The sequence below is a fragment of the Colius striatus genome, chromosome W (assembly GCF_028858725.1).
Source record: "Colius striatus isolate bColStr4 chromosome W, bColStr4.1.hap1, whole genome shotgun sequence".
NCBI classification, from domain to species: Eukaryota; Metazoa; Chordata; class Aves; order Coliiformes; family Coliidae; genus Colius; species Colius striatus.
This window is the reverse complement of record NC_084789.1, coordinates 2,024,418-2,045,691: the sequence shown is the minus strand read 5'-3', so window position 1 is coordinate 2,045,691 and position 21,274 is coordinate 2,024,418. Positions and strand designations below refer to the sequence as shown.

Here is a 21,274-nt window from a genome sequence, read left to right as displayed (position 1 = left end):
GGGCACGTGACCATCTCCATGACGATCTTTCAGAGTCATGCTTTCTATCCGAGCGGCAATGTCTTGCCATAACGCAGCAACCCAGATGGGTTTACCCTTGTGCTGTCAGTTGGTCTTCTTCCATTGCTGTAGCCATCCCCATAGAGCATTAGCCACCATCCAGGAGTCAGTATAAAGATAGAGTACTGGCCACTTCTCTCGTTCTGCAATCTTAAGAGCTAGTTGGATGGCTTTCACTTCAGCAAACTGACTTGACTCACCTTCTCCTTCAGTGGCCTCAACAGCTCGTCGTGTGGGACTCCACACAGCAGCTTTCCACTTACGATGATTTCCTACCGTGCAGCAGGATCCATCAGTAAACAAAGCATAATGCCTCTCATCTTCTGATAGTTCATTATACGGTGGTGCTTCTTGGGCATTAGCTACTTCCTCAGGCAATGCTCCAAAATCCCTTCCTTCTGGACAGTCCATGATATCTTCTAGGATTCCTAGACAATTAGATTTCCCTAGCTGATACCGTTATGTAATCAGCGCCATCCACTTACTCCACGTAGCGCTGGTTGCATGATGTATAGAAGGGGTTTTTCCTTTGAACATCCAGTGTAACACAAGCAGACATGGTGTCAAGAGGAGGTAAGCTTCTGTGCCAATGACTTCTGAAGCAGCTTGAAGTCCCTCATATGCTGCTAGTATTTGTTTTTCAGTTTGGATGTAGTGGGCTTCTGATCCTCGATATCCTCAGCTCCAAAACTCTAATGGTCGACCTCGGGTTTCTCTAGATGTTTTCTGCCAGAGACTCCAGGTGAGACCATGCTCTCCAGCGGCAGTGTAGTGGATATTCTGCATATCTGGTCCTGTACGGATGGACCCAAGGACGACTGCACGAGCTATTTCCTGTTTAATTTTTTGAAAAGCTTCTTGTTGCTCAAGGCCCCACTCAAAACAGTTCTTTCTGGTTACTCTAAAGAGAGGGCTAACAAGCTGACTATAACCTGGGATATGAATCCTCCAGAATCCTACAAGGCCCAGGAAAGCTTGTGTTTCTTTCTTATTAGTTGGTTGAGAAATAGTCGCTATTTTGTTCACAACATCCAGAGGCACATGCCGATGTCCATCTTGCCATTTTATGCCCAGCACAGTTTTGATTAGACTATGACAAATAGTAGGACTTTGTTTCCACCCCTGCGGCAATCGATTCCAGGTATATTGGACACCTCTCCATGTGAAGGCAAATTGTGGCCTGCACTCTGCTGCTAATGGAATTTAGAAAAATGCATTAGCCATGTCAATCGTAGCATAGCACTTGGCTGCTTTTGACTCCAGTTCATACTGGAGCTCTAACATGTCTGGTACAGCAGCACTCAGTGGTGGTGTCACTTGATTCCGGCCACGATAGTCTACTGTTAACCTCCACTCTCCATCAGATTTTTTCACAGGCCATATGGGACTATTAAATGGGGAATGAGTTTTACTAATTACTCCTTGAGCTTAGTCATCAGCTCTACTCCACTTTCTTCGGACATTTACAAGGTCTTCCTTGAATGGGTATCTTGCCTTTAAACTTGAGAGGAGCCGTTTCCAGAGACTACAAATTGAGATTTTCTTCCAATGCCTCTATCAATTCCCCGGTTCCTAGCAAGAGATCCCAGCTGTTGGGCTTCTCAGCCTTTTAATTGCTGACTGTCAGCCCCATTATCCCAATGTCGGAGCAGTCAGGAACTAATTCCCTCATCTGGCTGGCGACTGTAATCTTTTCGCATATCTCAAAGTTCTGATGAGGTGAGGGACCGAGTAGCTTCCATTTCACTTTCGATTTCTTTCACTCCTTCTCCTGATCTCCTTACTGAAGGACCAGCTTCTTCTTCTAACTTTTCCTCTTCCTCCTCTTCTGCCCTTACTAATCGATGATATGGACTTGACCTCCTTATCCACTGTTTCTTTTTCACTACTGGGGAAACCACTGTGGTTGTTGTTTGATTCAACCTGACTCAACCATGGTGGTCTCAGGTACCGTTTGAGTTTCCACTTCAACTACAGTTCTTTGAAAGGACTGGAGTGAAGCTCGGTATGCAGATGTTAGGCCCCATTAGAATGCCTGAACCTCATGGGCCTCATTAGGGTAGGAAAAACACCCTTCTATCAGGGGGCGTGCCAGTAAAGCAGGTTTTTTTTTCTGTTCAGCTGTAAAATCCCAGGTTACAGGAGGTGATAAGTTTTTTGTGATTGCGGATCTTTCAACCGTTTTGGCAACCCAGATGGTACCACTGTAGGTGGGGTCTGCATACGTGCTTTATTGTAGCTCGACAATGAAGAGGTGTAACTTCTACTGGCAGTCTATGTTTTCAAAGGGAGCAGAGTAGACCAAGTGCGTGGGTTTGGAGATAGTTCCCAGAGGAAAGAAACTGCAAAGGTTTAACAGTGCTAGCTGATAGGATACAATGGGACCTACGTAGCAATGTAGGTGAGCTATGCGTATCTGCTTTCTTGTATCTCAAAGACGCAGTGGCGTAAATTCTACGGGAAACCTGTATTTTTTCAATGGGAACTTAGCAGGACAATGACTCTGGATTTGAGAGCTCTCAAATGAAAAACAGCTGTCAAGGTGGCACATTACTTGCTGTTAGACTATATGGGGACCTGTGTACTAATGTAGGTGGGTTCTGTGTACCTGCTTTTTTGCAGCTCCCAGAGGCAGTGGTATAACTTCTGTACCAATGCATGCAGTCTGGGGAATAAGCAGGAGGAACTTGAGATGTGGGTGCGGATGCGGGGCTACGACCTCATTGTGGTCGCAGAGACGTGGTGGCACATCTGCCATGACTGGAGCACAGCCATGGAGGGTTATGTATTGTTCAGGAAAGACAGACTGACAAGACGTGCAGTTGACTTGCTCTCTATGTGAGAGAGCAATTAATGTCTACTGACCTGTGCCTGGATGGGGATGAGGAGAGAGTGCTTATGGGTAAAAATTAATGGCCAGGGCAAGGCAGGTGATATTGTTGTAGGAGTCCGCTACAGGCCACCTGATCAGGAAGTGGATGTGGATGAGGCCTTCTACAAACAGCTACAAGCTGCCTCAGGATCACAGTCCCTGCTCCTCATGGGGGACTTCAACCACCCTGATATTTGCTTGGATAGCCACACAGCCAAGAACATGCAATCCAGGAGGTTCCTACAGATTGTTGACGACAACTTCCTGTCCCAGATGATCGAGGAACCAACAAGGAGGGGTGTACAGCTGGACCTGGTACTGACGAATAGAGAGGGCCTAGTTGGGGATATTAAGGTTGGAGGCAACCTTGGCTGCAGTGACCATGAGATGGTAGAGTTCAAGATCCTGTGTGGAAGGGGTAGAACACAAAGCAGGACCGTGACCCTGGATTTCAGGCGAGTCGACTTTGGCCTCTTCCAAGATCTACTTGGACGAATCTCATGGGATGTGATTCTAGATGGTAGAAGTGCCAATGAGAGCTGGTCAATCTTCAAGCACAACTTCCTTCAAGCCCAGAATCATTGTGTCCAAATGCGCAAGAAAGGAGGAAAAGGAGGTAGGAGGCCTCCATGGATGAGCAAGGATCTGCTGGGACAACTCAGGCAGAAAGCAGCCATCTATGAGAGGTGGAAACAGGGGCTGGCTTCTTGGGAAGAGTATAGGAACATTGTCAGAGCATGCAGGGGTGCAACTAGGACGACTAGAGTCCTTTTAGAATTAAATTTAGCCAGGGATGTTATGGACAGCAATAAGGCACTTTTCAAGTACATCAGCTGCAGAAGGATGGTGAGGGGTAATTTGGGCCCGCTGCTAAATGCTGAGGGTGCCCTGGTGTCTGAGGATGTAGAGAAGGCTGAAGTACTGAATGCCTTCTTTGCTTCAGTCTTTACGGTCAAGGCTGACCATCGGGAAGCCCAGTCCGGCAAGGATAACATGGTGGTCGCGACAGCAGAGGACTTGCCCTGGGTGGAAGAGGAAGAGTTTAAAGACTTGTTGGCCAAGCATAAAGCTCATAAGTCAATAGGTCCTGATGGGAGGCATCCTAGAGTGCTGAGAGAGTTCGCTGATGTGATTGCTAAGCCTCTCTCCATTTTTGAACAATCTTGGAGGACAGGTGAGGTGTCTGAGGACTGGAGAAAGGCCAATGTCACGCCAGTCTTCAAAAAGGGAAGGAAGGATGACCCAGGAAACTACAGGTCGGTCAGCCTCACCTCCATCCCTGGAAAAGTGATTGAACAACTCATCCTGAATGTTATCACTGAACATATGAAGGATAAGACGGTTCTCAGGTGGAGTCAACATGACTTCACCAAGGGGAAATCCTTTTTGACTGACCTGATATCCTTCTATGAGTGCATAACCGGCTGGCTAGATGAGGGGAGAGCAGCGGATGTCATCTACCTTGACTTCAGCAAAGCTTTTGACACTGTCTCCCACAACATCCTCATCAGAAAGCTCAGGCAGTGTGGCTTGGATGAGTGGACAGTGAGGTGGATTGAGAGCTGACTGAATGACAGAGCCCAGAGGGTGGTGATCACTGGCACGGAGTTGAGTTGGAGGCCTGTGACCAGTGGAGTTCCACAGGGATTAATTCTGGGGCCAGTCTTATTCAACATCTTCATCAATGAGGAGACAGAGTGTACCCTCAGCAAGTTTGCTGATGACACCAAACTGGGAGGACTGGCTGATTCCCCAGAAGGTTGTGCTGCGGGATCTCGACTGGTTTGAGAGTTGGGCAGAGAGGAATCTGATGAAGTTCAACAAGGACAAGTGCAGAGTCCTGCATCCGACAAGGAACAACCCCATGAACCAGTACACGCTGGGGGTGGAACTGCTGAAGAGCAGCTCTACATAGAGAGATCTGGGAGTCCTGATTGATAATAAACTAAATATGAGCCAGCAATGTGCCCTCGTGTCCAAGAAGGCCAATGATATTCTGTGATGCATCAAGAAGAGTGTGACCAGCAGGTCAAGGGAGGTTCTCCCCCTCTACTCTGCTCTGGTGAGGCCTCATCTGGAGTAGTGTCAGCTCAAGAAGGACAGAAAAGTGCTGGAGAGAGTCCAGCGCAGGGCCACCAAGATGATACATCTTTAATACAAAGAAAGACTGAGGGAACTGGGGCTGTTTAGTCTAGAGAAGAGGAGATTGAGGGGAGATCTTATTAATATTTATAAATATCTAAAGGGTAGGTCTCAGGAGGTTGGGACATCCCTCTTTTCAATAGTAGATATTAACAGGACATGGGGTAATGGGAATAAGCTGGAACACAAAAAATTCACCTTAAACATAAGAAAAAGCTATTTCACCGTGAAAGTGATGGAGTAGTGGAACAGGCTGCCCAGGGGGATTGTGGAGTCTCCTTCCTTGAAGGTCTTCAAGACGCGAATGGACATGTTCCAATGCGACCTGATCTAGGTGAACGTGCTTCTGCAGGGGGGTCGGACTAGATGATCTCTAAAGGTCCCTTCCAACCCCTACCATTCTATGATTCTATTATTCTACTGGCAGCCTGTATTTTTACTGGGAGCTGAGCAGGCCAAGAGCACGGGATTGGAGATAGCTCCCACAGGAAAGCATCTGAAAAGGTGGCACAGTGCTGACTGATAGGCTACACGGGGGTCTACGTACCACTGTTGGTAATGTCGGCGTACTTGCTTTGTTGTAGCTCCCAGACGAAGTGGTGTAACTTCTACTGCAGCCTGTATTTAAAATGGAAGCTGAGCAGGTCAAGTGTGGGGGATCCAGATAGCTCCCATAGGGAAGCAGTTGCAAAGGTGATGCAGTGCTAACTGATAGGCTACATAGGGACCTACGTACCACCGTAGGTGTCGTTGACGTACCTGCTTTCTTGTAGCTCCCAGATGCAGTGGCGTAACTTCTATCAGCAGCTTGTATTTTCAATGGCAACTTAACAGATCAAGTGCGTGGGAAAGAGATAGCTCCCACAGGAAAGCAGCTGCAAAGGTTTCACAGTGTTAGCTGATACTATACACGGTGATCTACGTACCACTGTAGGTGATGTCGGAGTACCTGCTTTGTTGTAGCTCCCAGACAAGTGGCGTAACTTCTACTGGCAGCCTGTATTTCAAATTGAGCTGAGCAGGCCAAGTGTGAGTGATTGGAGATAGCTTCCACAGAAAAGCAGCTGAAAATTGGCACAGTCTTGGACGATAGGTTACACGGGGACCTACGTATCACTGTAGGTGACGTCTGGGTACCTGCTTTCTTGTAGCTCCCAGGTGCATTGACGTAACTTCAACCGGCACTGTATATTTTCAATGAGAACTGAGCAGGTAACGTTTGCAGGATTGGAGATGGATCCCACAGGAAAGCAACTGCAAAGGTGGAACCGTGCATGCAGATTGGCTACACGGGGACGAACATACCACTGTAGGTCGGGTCTTTGTAGCTTCTTTCTTGTAGCTCCCAAACGCAGTGACGTAAATTATACCGGCAGCCTGTATTATTTCAATTGGAACTGAGCAGGACAAGTGCGCGGATTTGGAGATAGCTCTCACAGGAAACCAGCTGCAAAGGTGGCACAGTGCTGACTGATAGGCTACACGGGAATCAACCTACCAATGTAGATGGGCTCTGTATATCTGCTTTCTTGTAGCTTCCAGAGGCAGTGGTGTAACTTCTAACGGCAACCTGTATTTTCAATGGGAGCTGAGTAGGCCAGTTGCGCGGAATTGGAGAGAGCTCCCACAAGAAAGCAGTTGCGAAGATGGCACAGTACTGGCTTATAGGTTACATAGGAACCTATGTACTGTAGGTGGGGTCTGTGTACCTGCTTTTTTGTAGCTCCCAGATGCAGTGGTGTAAATTCTACCGGCAGCCTGTATTTAAAATGGAAGCTGAGAAGGTCAAATGTGCGGGATTGCAGATAGGTCCTGCAGGAAATCAACTTCAAAGGTGGCACAGTACTGCCTGATATGTTACATGGGGACCTTCATACCACTATAGGTAGGGTCAGCGTACCTGTTTTCTTGTAGCTCCCAGACACAGTGGTGTAACATCTACCGGCAGCCTGTATTTTTTAATGGGAGTTGAGCAGGCCCAGTGTGCTGAAAAGAGATAGCTAAACCAGGAAAGCAGCTACAAATGTGACACAGTGCTAGCTGATAGACTACATGGGGACCAACGTACCACTGTAGGTGAGGTCGGCATACCTGCTTTCTTGTAGCTCCTCGAAGCAGAGTTGTAACTTCTTCTGGTAACTTTTATTTTTTAATGGGAGATGAGCAGGCCAAGTGTGCAATAAAGAGATAGCTCCTACAGGAAAGCTACTGAAAATGTGGCGCAGTGCTGGCTGATAGGCTGCATGGGGACCTGCGTACCACTGTAGGTGTGCTCTGTGTTCCTGTTTTCTAGTAGCTCCCAGAGGCAGTGGCGTAATTTCTACCAGCAGCCTTTATTTTTAATGGGAGTTGAGCAGGCCAAGTGCGTAGGAAAGACATAGCTCAACCAGGAAAGCAGCTGCAAAGGTGGAACAGTGCTGGCTGATAGGCTACGTGGGGACCTACGTACCACTGTAGGTTGGGTTGGCTTATCTGCTTTCTTGTAGCTCCCTGACAAAGAGGTGTAACTTCTACCGGCAGCCTGTATTTTCAATGGGAGCTGAGTAGGCCAGTTGCGCAGGAAAGAGATAGCTCCCACAGGAAAGCTACTGCAAAGGTCGCACAGTGCTGGCTGATAGGCTACATGGGGACCTACGAACCAATGTAGATTGGATCTGCATATGTGCTTTCTTGTAGTTCCCAGACGCAGTGGCGTAGCATGTACCGGCAGCCTGTATTTCTAATGGGAGCTGAGCAAGCCAAGTGCGTGGGATTGGAGACAGCTCCCAGAGGAAAGCAGCTGCAAAGGTGGCACAGTGTTGGCTGATAGGCTGTCCAAATTTAGCCAGGATAGAGTTAATTCCCGTGAGAAACCAGGAAAGGGTACAGCCTGAACAGATAGCCCAGACTGGCCAGCAGATATTCGATATCCTAACGTCATGCCCGGTATATAGGTGGAGGCTACCTGGAAGAAGCTCTTCCGGAGTCACGTGCTCTAGGTCGCCGGTCCGGAGCGATCGCTGAGGTCAGGTCCTGGGTGGTGAGCAACTGCATCACTCACCAGTTTTCTTTGTAATATTCCCTTTTGTTTGTCATAGTTGTTCCTCTTTAGTTTTCCCTGGTAAATTGTTCCTATTTCAAGTTACGTGGGCTCTTTTACTTTTTTTCTCCCTCTCCAATCCCCTCCGCATTCTTTCAGGAGAGGGAGAGGGAGGAGTCCTGTTTTTTTTTTTCCCCTTTCCTCCCGCTGGTTAAAACCACGAAATTAATTGGTGCTAAACGTGGGGCCCGCGAGGTTGAAATAGAGTGGGTTTAAAGAAACTCCTTGTGTACACTCCTGACACTAATTGATTGCTGAGCATAATGTTGGTTGATATGATTGTATGGTGGTATTAAAAGTCCTCTTATCTGCATCACGTATGTCCTGTGATAGTGTTTCTCGTCTGTGGAAAATGTATGAAAATTCTCATGCTACTGCACTGGATGGGATTGACTTATGATATGATTTTGTCAGGGGTTATTAAGTTGGGTTGGAATGTGTACATGGCTTTCTTGTCTCTTCCACATTTTCTCCTAGAACTTAATAATGGCAGTCAATTTATGGGAAAAACTGACATGTTTAATTTCTCCCACTATGTCACTTACTCTCATTTCTTCAAGGTGCTTCTAATGGATTCTAACAATAATACTTGGAATGTTCTAATTACCATGTTTGTATTATTTTCCCTTGATTTCACCTCAGCTTGGATTGTAAAAATTTTTTTGAGAACTTTGAGGAGAGGCATACAGAATATGGGCAGGTGTCCAAGGAGCTTTCTACCTGTAAAGATTGGGAGAACACATGAACCCATTCCTAATTCATCTGTGCCAGAATCAGTTGCTATTCCAACTGCAGCAGTGGATGTTGCAGTCAACTCAGCTGTGCCAGAACCAGTTGCTGTTCCAACCCCAGCAGTGGATGTCCCTGTTGCAGCTGTGAACACTCATACCCAGACTGCTGACACTGTTGCTGTTACCACTGTGGACACTCATACCCAGACGGTGGATATTATTGCTGTGTCCACTCAGACTCAGACTGCTGCTACAACTGTGGATGCTCAAACCCAGACTGTTGCTGTTACAACTGCAGCCACTCAAACTGATGCAACTGATACAATTGCTGTTGAATCAGAGTATCGATTTGTGGAAATTGTAGTTGCTCCTGTACAGAAAAAGAAATACACAAAAAAAAATAGTTTGCAGCACTAAGGTTGAAGATGAACAAGGGATATCACAGAGGGAAGAAGAGTTGTAGCCAGAGATAATCAGTCGGTCCTGTGGAAAGATTACAGGAGTCGCCCAGGTGAGCACATTTGTAATAGTTTGACCCTGGCTGGATGTCAGTGACAATCCGCAGCCTGGGGGTCCTCTCCTTCACCCTCCCACATCACACAGCCACCCTGGCTCCGTCTCCCACACCAGCTGCCCCAGCAATGTCTCATCCTCTCTGCCTGACCGCCACAGGTTCCCCCCTGCCACCCCTTCCTGCTACAGAGTCCCCAAGCACTTCATGGAGCACCAGACTCACTGTGACTTCAAGGAGGGTGTCAGGGGGCTGCCGGGGCCCACGTGCCTCCCCCCCGGGAGGCAGCAGGCGGCCATCGGGCCCCTGGGCGGCAGGAATGCCAGCAGGCCCTGTCCCACTGGTTCTACAGCCAGGAGCCCTGGCGGAGCACCTCAGAGGAGCGACGACATGACATGCCGCCCTGCTACTGCAACGTGTCCCAGGACCAGCTTGGGGCTCAGTGGCGGCCCCCTGGGGCTGGCCACACAGCGCCTCGCATGACACCCTGCTGCAGCCCTTCCGTGAGGGGTGGGCACCCCGTGCCTGTTCCGACCACTACCTGGGCAGGTATGGGTGCTCCATGGAGGCCCTGGAGCCCAGTTCCCTGCTCACCTCTCACCTCTACTTGGCCACCCAAGAAGCTCTGCCAGGCTACCGCCACCACCATGCAACCCATCCCACACGGCTCCTTCATGCCTTCCTCCTCCTCATCGCAGGAGCAGACACCTGTGCAGAAGCACCTGTCACAGCCCAACCTGCAGAGCGCTGCGGAAGATTTGGGCTACATTGGCTACCAGAGCTACAGCCCGTTGTTCCAGCGCCGCACTGGGCTGCTGCACGCCCTCTCCTTCCGTGACCCGGCCTTCAGGGGCCTGCCCACCTTCAGCATCTCGCAGCGCTCGGCTGCCCCACTCTCGGAGAAGGTGGTCCCAGACATCCCACTCACCACTGGACCCCCCCCTGGTCCCTGCAGCACCCAGGGAACAGCGACCAGAGAGCAGTTGGGTACCTGAGCAGCCAGAGGAACAGAGGAAAGAGGTGGTTTTGCGGCAGAAGCCATCCACGGGATGCAAGATGCCCCCCCCGCCATGACAGATGAACTTTGTCTTCCCCGAGGGAGTGAAGGAGACAGACATTTGTGACCCTCTGCTGGCTGGTGGCAAAAGAGAGAGGCCAGTGGCCGAGCGATCAGGCCAGCATGTGGCTCCCTTGGCAGCCCCCAAGGACTCGCTGGCATTCATCCCCTTCATCGGTGAGTCAGGAGGGCTCGCTGTCTCCCAGGGAAGGGTTTAGCAAGTCCTGTGCTGGGAAGGACGTTTTAGGGGACAGGGCACATTGCATGGCCTCGGAGCATCTGTCTATGTCTAATACAGGGATGGAAAGGGGCTGCACCAGCAGCACCCAGTGTGCCCAGCACCCATCCTGGGCATGCTGTCCCTGAGCAGGGCTGCAGGCATTGGTGATGAGGTGCCAGGGTTTGGGCTTGAGCAGCCTCATCCCTCCCTCTGTTGTCCTGCTCCCCCTTGCCCAGCCCCTGGTACCTTTTACTGAGCATGACTGGGTATGAACTGGAGCCCTGCACGCTCCTGCCTTGCTCCGAGGCGGAGACAGGGATATGTCCTGGATGACCTGCTCCCTGTCTCATTTAGGATTCCCCTGTCCAGCCACCTCTGCTCTTGGGAACCAAAATAGATCTGGGGGAGCTGCCATCTCTGCTCCCTGTCTACTCCTGCACCATGGCCTGTCTCATCCCTGCTCCCAGAGAGGGGCTAGATGGGAGGGAGAGGATGGGGTGGGCATGGGGGGCTATGGGTTTGCTCTGTGTAAGGGTCTGACTGCTCTTGTGTCCCCCAGCCCAGTCTGGGCACCTGCAAATACACTCACCACCTACTGGAAGCATTGGAGGGTCCCAGCTCAGGCTTCCTCACCCCATTCTATACCACCCCCTCCTGCAATGCTGACCACCCCTCTCACAGATGAACCCACCAGCCCCAGCATTGACCTGAAGGCCAAGCACGTGCCCGCCTCCTCAGTGGTCTCTAGTGTCATGAACTCTGCGCCCACCGTTGCTACCAGCTCCTCGCCCACCTTTGCCTTTGCCCTGAGCCAACACTACTCCCAGGACTGCAGTAAGTGCTAGTGGGGGTGTCTCTGAATGGGGAGAGCAGGACAGGGAGAAGCAGTCCCCCACCCTGGACCTGTGCCCACTGGACTGAGCAACGTGTGCTTTACCCTTCTCCCTCTGGTAGGCAGCATCAAGACCGGCTGCCGCTCCTCCTACCTCTTGGGCATCACCACCGAGTGCTCCAGGTCCTGCAATAACGGTCTGAATGCATTTCAGGATGAGGGGAAGATCCTAAGGTAGGACTGGACCCCCCTTCCCAGTCCCATCACTGTGTGGCTCCCGTCCCTCTTCACTGTCCCATTCATGGGGGCTGCTCTCCCTGCAGGAGGATGCCCAGCCAGGTCCCCGGCCTCCGCATGCTGAGGAGCTTCTTCACCAATGGGGTGAGTGTTGTGTGATGCAAGGGTTGGGGGGTCCTGGTGGTGCCTCCCACCCAGGTACCCCTTTAGGACAGCAGCCCTGGGTTCCTCTCCCTGGTTGGGGCATCGGTGGTGCTGGTGGCATCGCCCCAACAGTGCCCTCCGGTCCCTCTCCACAGTCTCTGGACAGTCTTGGCACGTCCGAAGACACCCACTCCAAAAGACACTCAACCTCCGATCTCTCGGATGTCCCATTCAGCGCCGTGAGGAAGGAGGGCTGGCACTGCAAGCAGATCCTCACCAAAAAGGGGAAGGTAGGCAGATGCCCTCCCCTCCACAGAGCCCAGCCAGCACTGAGAAGGGATGGGGGGATGGCCACTTCCTGCCCTGAGCATCACTGAGGTCCGTGCCCCGTCCCTTCTCCCTGCAGAGGGTCAGTGGAGGCATCTGGCAGTGGAAGCGCGTCTTCACCATGCTGCACACTCACTCGCTGTTCCTCTGCAAGGACAGGCAGGAGGCGGTGATCTGCGCCCCGGCCCCAGGTGAGGAGGAGCTGCCGATCAGCATCCGAGCGTGCCTGGTGGACATCTCCTACAGCAAGACCAAGAGGAAACACGTCTTCCGCCTGACGACTGCTGACTTCTGTGAATATCTCTTTCAGGCAGAGGATCGGGAAGACATGCTGGCCTGGATCAAAGTCATCAGGGAGAACAGCAAGGCCGAGGACGAGGTGAGAGCCTCATGGGGCTCCCAGCTGCCTCTGGCTTTCCCGGCACTAACCGCCTCAGTTCTCTCCAGCTGTTTGCCTTGTGCTGCTTCCCCAGGCCACAACTGGCCCCTGCGTGGCCAGACGGTGTGGGACTCACTGGTCCCAGTCCATGCTCCCAGGGGTGTGTGAGAACTCATGGGCGCTGCAACATCCAAGAAGAATGTGGCTCTGCCAGCCTCGTCTGGGACAGAGCTTGCTGGGACACTCAGTAGAGGCGGTGTGGCTCCAGGCAGGGTCGGTGCCAGATCCTACAGCAGTCTGTGATTGTGTGGCGAGAGAGGAGTGTGCGTGGCTCTGCCGTGGTGTGTCATGTCTCTGTTGGTGGAGAGAGACCTAGCAAGGAGATCCCTGCCTGTGCTGGGCTTGGTGCCTGCATGGTGCTGCTGGGGCTGGTGCCAGGTCAGGACTGAGCTCTCGCCAGGCAGCTGTGGTCTGTGCAATGAGTCACGCGGGTCTGAGATGGGGAGAGCTGCTCCCTGGGGCCACGGGCCCCAGTGGAGGAACTGCAGGGATGGATGTGCCAGCGCTGGGCTGGTTACGTGCTGTCTCCATGCTGTGCTGGGATGGCCTCGTTTGGTTGCAGTGATCATGTTAGGGTTGTGCCAGGCTCTGGCCATAGAGGATGCATTAAGCTTAGAGCGGTCTCTCATCCTCTGTGGCACAGCCTTGCTCTGACGGGTCACAGGGGGCTCGGTGGGACTGACAACACCGGTACAGGGAAGGTGCTGCCAGGTAGTAGCACACAGAGCAGTCTGGGCACCTGCTGTGGCTATGGTGCTGCTGGGCAGGGCCCCGTGGCAGCATCCCATGGGGATGGGTACGTGTCTTTGGGTGCTGCATGGTGCAGATGGAAATGTGTGGGCTGTGGAAGGATGTGCCTGTCCCCGAGCCTCTGTGTCCGGCTTGGACCCTGCACCATGACTCAGAGCACCTGAGGCCACAGTGGGGCCATGAACGCTGGCCAGCACCAGCTGTTTCGTGGCAGCAGGGACCTGGTCTGGCCCTGGCCTGGTCCTGCTTTAGTCCCGCATGGTGCCTGGCAGAGTGTGGACTTGCCTGGGGTCTCCAGTGGATGCCCTGCTCAAGCTCTCCTTTCCCCTCTTCTCTCTGTCTCCCCAGGACCCCGGTTTTGCCAACCAAGTGCTTATCAACAAGAAGTTAAACGACTACCGGAAAGTTAGGTACGGACCCTGGGGGTAGTGACACCGAGATTCTACCCTCAGCACTTTATTCACCTCAATTGTGAAGTGATAGAGCAAAGCCAGTGCCTCCCTTGATAGGGCAGCGCTGGAGATGCCGGCTGCACCCGCCTTCACTCAGGGTGCTACTGGGGTCCAGTTCAGACAAACTGGCACTGAGCAAAGGATTAAAGCAGCTCAGTGCTCCCCAGGGATGCCCATTACCGGTGTGGGGTGCAGCCCCGTGAATGTGGGCAAGATATCAGGCAGCCAGGGAGAGACGCAGGTGTTTGCTGGGAGGTTTTGCCTGGAGACCATGCGCCGGGCTGATGCCCCCTGACCATGCCCTTCCTGAGCCCCCTCCCCCCGCTCTCCCCACAGCCCTGTGGGCACCAAGCCCGATTCCTCGCCCAAGGGCTCTTGGCTGGGGATCCGAGCCAAATTCCTGAAGCAGACGGGAACCAGCGCGCCCCTGTCCCCCAGGCAGGATGCAGCCGTCATGAAAGGTAGGTCCCAGCTCTGTGGCATGGAAAGCGCTGGCACAACAAAGCTGGGGGGCTTGGCAAGAAGGGGAGGTCTCACCCCAGGGTTGCCATCACAGCCCCATAGGGCAGTAGGGTTGCTCCTCCCATTTATCCTGGCTCATTAGCAAACAGTCCTCTGGGTTTTCCTCCTCAGATGAGAGCAGCTCCCATAAAGCCCCCTGGGGCATCAACATCATGAAGAAAAACAAGAAATCTGCCCCCTCGAGCGTTTGGTGTGAGGCTGGAGGACTGCCAGCCCGCCCTGGACAACAAGGTACAGCCATGTCAACAGTGCCAGCCCTCGGGGACCCTGCACAGCCCTGGCACCTCCGTCACCTCCTCACTGTCTCCACAGAAAGTCCCCCTCATTGTCAAAGCTTGCTGCAAGGTGGTGGAGGACCGAGGGCTGGAGTACATGGGCATCTACCGCGTGCCCGGCAACAACGTGATGGTGTCCAGCTTGCAGGAGCAGCTCAACAAGGGAGTCGCCATCAACCTGCAGGATGAGGTGAGGGCACTGCGGGTTGCATGTCCCTGTCCCCATCCTTAATCCACATCCTTATCTCCATCTCCACGCATCTGGGATGATCTTGGGGCTGTGCTCCTGGTCCATGGCATTGTCACCGTCCCTGTCTCTGTCACTGTCCCAGTCTTCATAATCATCACAGTGACCTTCCCAGGGTGGCAGGGCTACCTAGTGGTGGATGACAGGGGTGTAGGTGGCAGCTTGGGAATGTGTTTTTCCCCTTGCATCTCACCATGTTGCTGCAGTGGCACAGGCCTTTCCTTGATCAGATGCAGGGTGGACACATCCATCCTGCCATCCTCACAGCCACGGTGGTGCTGGATGGTGTCCCCTTTGCTGTTGATGGCCCAGGACTACCCAGCTTGGGGGCTTTCTGCTGTCTCCTGGGTTTGCCTGATGTGGTCCCTCTGAGCAGCCTCTTCTCTTCTGGGCTTCCTAGTTCCAGAGAGACAGAGAACTGTTGGAGAGAGGCCAGTGCAGGGCCAACAGAGTGATCAGGGGACTGGAACATCTCTCTGATGAGGAAAGGCTGTGGGATCTGGGGCTGTTCAGCCTGGAGAAGGCTGAGGGGGAATCTCAATAACACTTATAAGTACTTAAAGGGTGGGTGTCAGGAAGTTAGGGCAAGTTTTTTCTGTAGTTCCCAGTTGCAGGTCAAGGGGTAATGGACATAAGCTGGAACACAAACAATTCCACTCAAACACAAGGAGAAACATGTTTGGTGCAGAGGTGAGGGACTCTGGCCCAGGCTGCCCAGAGAGGATTGTGGAGGCTCCTTCTCGGGAGATTTCCAAACCCACCTGGACACATTCCTGTGCCCCCTGATCAAGGGGAACCTGCTTTAGCAGGGGATTGGGCTGCATGAGCTCTGGAGGTCCCTTCAAGCCTCAACCATTCTGTGATTCTCTCCCCACAGCAGTGGCAGGATCTGAACGTCATTAGCAGCCTGTTGAAATCCTTCTTCCGAAAGCTGCCCAAGCCCCTCTTCACTGATGGTGAGTTGCTGCGCCCTGGCCGTGTGCTTCCCTTAGAGTGGCCACCAATCACCCTTTGCCAGGGGCTGTGTGTCAATGACCAGTACCAGGCTGATTGCCATTCCCAGAGCCTGTCCCATCTGTCCCTGTCTTGGGGGCAAGTCCCGAGACTCTGTGACAGAGTGAGCCAGTGCCTACCCAAGGTGGGAACTCTGCAACCCCCCTCCTCACCTAGTCCCCTGGGCCAGCCCTTGTCCTCCTTTGCCTTTCCATACCCCATCCTAGTGGGACCCCACCACTCCCCAGCCCTTTCCTCAGCTTCTCCAGCTGTTGCATCTGGGAGTGCCTGGTCTTGGGGATGCCCTCTCCCCTCTCCCCTCTGCCCACCTCTGACCCCTCACCATGTCCCTCTCTCAGATAAGTACAATGACTTCATTGAGGCCAACCAGATAGAAGATGCCAGCGAGAGGATGAGGACGCTGTGGAAGCTGGTAGGGAGCTGGGGCAGGAGCTGGGTTGGGGGGCACAGCCCTGAGCTCCCTTTGGGGGCTGGTGCAGGGGGGATGAGCAGAGGGTTGACCTAGTGCCTCCCCACAGATCCGGGACCTGCCAGGTCACTACTATGAGACACTCAAGTTCCTGATGGGTCACCTGAAGACCATTGCTGACCACTCAGAAAAGAACAAGGTACAGTCCACCTGCCCATCCTGGACCTCTGCCCCACCTCGAGCCCCTCCAGCTTGGGCTGAGAAGGGAGATGGTGCCTGATGGGGCAGCAAATGCTGAGAGATGGCCACAGGCAGGCACTAAGCCCAGCTCTGGTTGCAGATGGAGCCCCGAAACCTGGTGCTAGTGTTTGGCCCCACGCTGGTGCGGACATCTGAGGACAGCATGACCAACCAATACAAAATCGTGGAGACCCTCATCCAGCACATGAGTGGCATCGGTGGGTGGGCTGGAGCGTGGCTGGAGGAGGGGGCTGAACCTGGGCATGGGACTCTCATGGCTCCTCACCAGTCTGTAACTCCTCTTCCTTCTCCCCCTGCAGTCAGACTGGTTCTTCAGTGACAAGGACAAGGGCGAGAAGGTGAGTCCCATGCCCCCTTGGGGTCTTGCTGTGGGGCAGGGGGGATGCAGAGCCCCAGTTGGGAGCTGGAGTGCCATTAGCAGCTGCCTGAGTGCTGTACCCCCTCTCCTTGCAGACCCCTGTGGATGAGAAGGAGTCTTAGTCTGTACCCAACATCGAGTACCTGCTCCCCAACATTGGCAGGACCACAGTGCCCCCCTGCAATGCCGCAGGTGAGGAGCTGTGCCCATAGCACTGACCCCTCCGGCCCTGGCACTCTGGGGTGCCTCTCCATCCACTCTGCCCTCTCGAGCTCACACCACTGCAGGCAGCCAGCCCAACTTACCGTGGCCACGACAAACCCTCACGTGCTGGAGCAGGATGTCCCAGTGCCCTCCTCACCTGAAAGTGAGGTGGCGGCTGCTCCTGTTGCCTCTGCAAACCCGCCTGGCTGTGGTGCCCCAGCAGTCCCTGGGACCCCTGCCCGTGCCCCCTCCCCCGTGCCAGCCCACACTGCCAACCCACAGACCAGGAGACTTTGATGTCCAACTGATTTCTTACATTCTTTCCTGGAACTTCTCTGTGCTGTCCTCTTTCTCCTCCTCCTCCTCTTCCTCCTCCAGCGGACCTCCTCAAGAGCTAGAGCGGGTACGGTGTTGATCCTGGGTGCATTGCTCATGCATTAACTCCTTGGGGTGACCATGAGAGAGTGGGAGCAGGGCCGGGGGGGTGGGAAGGAAGGGAGCCCCGTCCTGCCTGGACACTGTCCCCAGAGTCCCCAGCATCAGGAGGGGCTGCTGAGCCCCTGGGGAGCCCCAGATCCTTTCACCCTGCTCCTCCCATGTCGTTGGCCAGTGCCTGTGGTGGTAAGGCTGCTGTTGGCATACCCTGGCAGGAATGGTGTCCCGGGACTGGCACACTCAGATGCTGGGGTAAAGAAGGCCCTGGGGAGGGTCAGCACCCTCTTCTGCCTCCCCCCTCTTGTCGTCAGCAACTGCTAACCCCATCCCAGGGCATGTGGGGTGGGAGAGGATGTCTGTTGTTGTGTTCTTGTCCTTCACATCATGGCAGTGAGGCCAGGGCGGCCTGTCACCCCATGTCCCCACTTGCCCCCTAACCCCTGCTCCAAGGCCAGAGGCTGTATCGAGCCAGTTCCCCATGCCCCATCCCAGTGACTGCCACGAAGTTTTCGGCTCTTGACCTAAAAAAACCAGCTCAAAGCCTAAAAACCAGCTCGAAGCCTAAAAAACCAGCTCGTGGCCTAAAAAACCAGCTTGAAGCCTATAAAACCAGCTCGAAGCCTAAAAAAGAAAACCAGCTCTAAGCCTACTTCATGCGGCGATCAACCCAGGGTCCGATTCTCAGCTGGGTGGGAAGAAATCCAGTCCTACTCAGTGTGAGTGATAGCAGAAATCTTCTTCCCTTTATTGAAAGCAGGCTCTAACTTATATACACAGCAGCTTCAAAGCTAGCTCAGCAACAGCAGCTAATAGATTACATTTTCATGTTCATCCTACTTGTGGTTTCTGCCATAAGCAAGCTCCCTTATTTTTCACATCTTGTTTTTCCTTGAAGTTGTTTACCACCTTTAGCCAAAACCAGTCCGACCTTGAGGGACCAGAAAGCGGCCTGCTGTCTACGTGACAGTAACTGCTTTAACCATGGCTCTGACTCTGGTCTTGATTGTGCATCAAATCCATATAACTAGAGCCCAGGCTGCCTTGCCCCAACAGGCCTAGCATTATACCCCAGGATCCATGTCAATGCTCCCTCATTTTTTCTCCACAAGTGACCACAGTGGTGGCAGCGCTGTGCCCAACTCCATTCCCTCTGGGCTCTGTAGCCATGGGAGGGTTGGGGTCCCGCTGCTGGGGTCCTGGCTGTTTCCCAGCTGTGTGTGCCTGTGTGTTTCCCCCCTCCTCACCTTGAGGCTCTGCAGCGAGTGCAGCTCTGCACTATTGGAGTACCCCACAGCCTCCTGGCACCTTCTGCAGCCACTGGCACATGACTCTGCTTGGTGCTGGTGTCCCTGCCAGGGGCCAGCTGGTCTGATGGCCATGGCAAGTCCCCATCTTGGTTTGGGGCAACAGAGCAGCATCCCCCCAGCTCTACCCTCCGATCCCCTTCCCCAACACACACCCACTCCTGGGGCCTGGCTGACCCTCCTTTCTCTGCTCTACTTTACAAGCTCGATTCACAGCGGCTCCGCCAAACCGAAGGTAAGAAGGGTCCTGGGCTGGGGGCTGGTGGGGAGGGACACAAGGACTGGGACATGAATCATAGAATAATTTTGGTTGGAAAAGCCCTTTAAGCTCATGGAGTCCACCCCCTGCCCTCACACTGCCCAGCCCATCACTAACCCATGGCCCTCAGCACCTCAGCTCCATAGCTTTGCAGTAGCTCCAGGGATGGGGACTCTCCCACCTCCCTGGGCAGCCTGGGACAGGGACTGACAACCCTCTCAGGGAAAAAGTTCTTCCACAGCTCCAATCTAAACCTCCCCTGGCACAAGTAACCATCCCTAACCCCAGTGTCACCATCTTCTCAGGGCACGTGGCCATTGCAAAGGGCCCCACCACATCGGGAGCTCCTCAGCATCCCCTTTGTCTCAGCTGCTGCCTGCAAGAGGAAGGAGAAGAGAGAGGCCAAGGGTGTTCGGAGAAGCACCGACGATGATGCAGAGTGCAGGGACACCCTGGGTCAGGAGCAGGAGGATGAAGGGACCACAGCTGCCCCACTGGCACCTGGCAAAACCCCCCGTGGCACCAGCACTGAGCCAGCAGCTGCCAGTTTGGCTGGGATGGAGCGGGAGAGCTCCCTGGAGCCCAGGGGTGCTGATCCAGTGCCGGATGCCCGCTCCATCGTGTCAGGCTACTCCACCCTGTCCACCATGGACCACAGCCTGTGCTCCAAGGTGCAGTTGGTGGCTGGGAGTTGTGGGGAGGAGGCAGACGAGTGCAGCGAGCTCAGCCACATCGAGACAGACACGGAGAGCTGGGAGGGGGCCCGGCACTGGCCGGGGCAGGTGGACGGAGGGACAGAGGAAGAGGACAAGGGATCCCCCGGCCGTCCCTCCTTCAACTCCCACCGCCTGATCCAGTGTGACACGCTGACCCGCAGGAAGCTGGGGCGACTTTGGCCTGGTGGCAAGAGCCCCGCACCCCCTGGGGAGGAGCAGGGCTGGGGTCTCCCTGGGCAGCCCATGCTGCGGGAGCAGCTCTGGCAGCCCCTGCGAGCCTCTGCCAATGACATGGGGGTCCGTCTACGGCAAGCCCACTCCCCTGAGACCTGCCACAAGAACTGTGGTCGTGCCCGGTGGCCTCAAGGACCTCAACTTCAATGAGTGGAAGGAGCCACAGGGGCTGGAGAAGTCCCCAGGACCCTGTCATGACAAAGACTCGGGACTCAGCAGCCTGGAGTCCACCAAAGCCTGACCCTCAGCCTCTACTCTGGCACAGACTGGTGCTGCCAGTGAGGGATTGGGCCCCAAGAGCCCCCCGGGCAGCCCTGGCCCCCCTGCACTACCCACAGTGTCTCTGACCTCCTGACATGCCCTCCCCCTGCCCCTGAGGTTCCCCCTCAGGCAGTGTTTAATTTCTTGTATTTAATTGTGCTCTGAATGAGCTGCTGTTATCCTAGATGATCTCTAAAGGTCCCTTCCAACCCTACCATTCTATGATTCTATGATTATTTAATGAGACTTGGTAGCCCCTGCACTGTGAGTGGGACAAAGTCACCATGTCCCCTGTGCTTTGGTGGTCCTGTGGTGCAGCCCGGCCTCATCCCAGTGCCAGGAGAGTTGGTGGGAAGGGGACTCATGCCAGGCAGTGGTGGCCCTGCTGTCCCCGGCCATGGCAGTGTGAAGTGTGGTAGCTTCTGTGGATGCTGCTGCCAAAGCTGCCCTTGCCAGAGACCTTCCCCACTCTGGGGACCCTGGTGCCACCACACTGCCCAAGTTGTGCTCTGTGCCACGGGGTGTGAGCTCTGTACCGGGGCATGGCTGAGACAGTGTCCCTTTGGCACAACAACAGGTCCCCTGGGCTGTGTGTGATGAAAGGGATTAGCACAGAGGGGCACCCAGTGGCTGGGGGAGGGAGGGGCACACTGCTGTCCCCTGCAGCACAGCCATGAGCTGGCAGCAGCTCGGGACCCAGAGTGCTGATTGGCATGGCATGGCATGGCCCCCTCCCCAGCCCCTCTCCCCTTCCTACACCCTCCCAGGCCAGAAGCACTTTAGGAAGGGGGGATGCAGTGCAGTCACAGGGACTCCCAGCCTTGTGCCATGCCGGGGCTGGGGAGGGGGGGAGGCGGGTATTAAGTCACTTCACTATTTCTCCGTGTTGTTCTCATACGTTATGCAAATATTTGCTGTAAAG

General features: G+C 54.0%; 1 pseudogene; it reads left to right on the top strand.

Moving 5' to 3' along the window:
- The first annotated feature begins 6,720 nt into the window (after positions 1–6,720).
- On the top strand, positions 6,721–20,446 carry LOC133628586 (rho GTPase-activating protein 23-like; annotated as a pseudogene).
- The last annotated feature ends 828 nt before the right edge of the window (positions 20,447–21,274 follow it).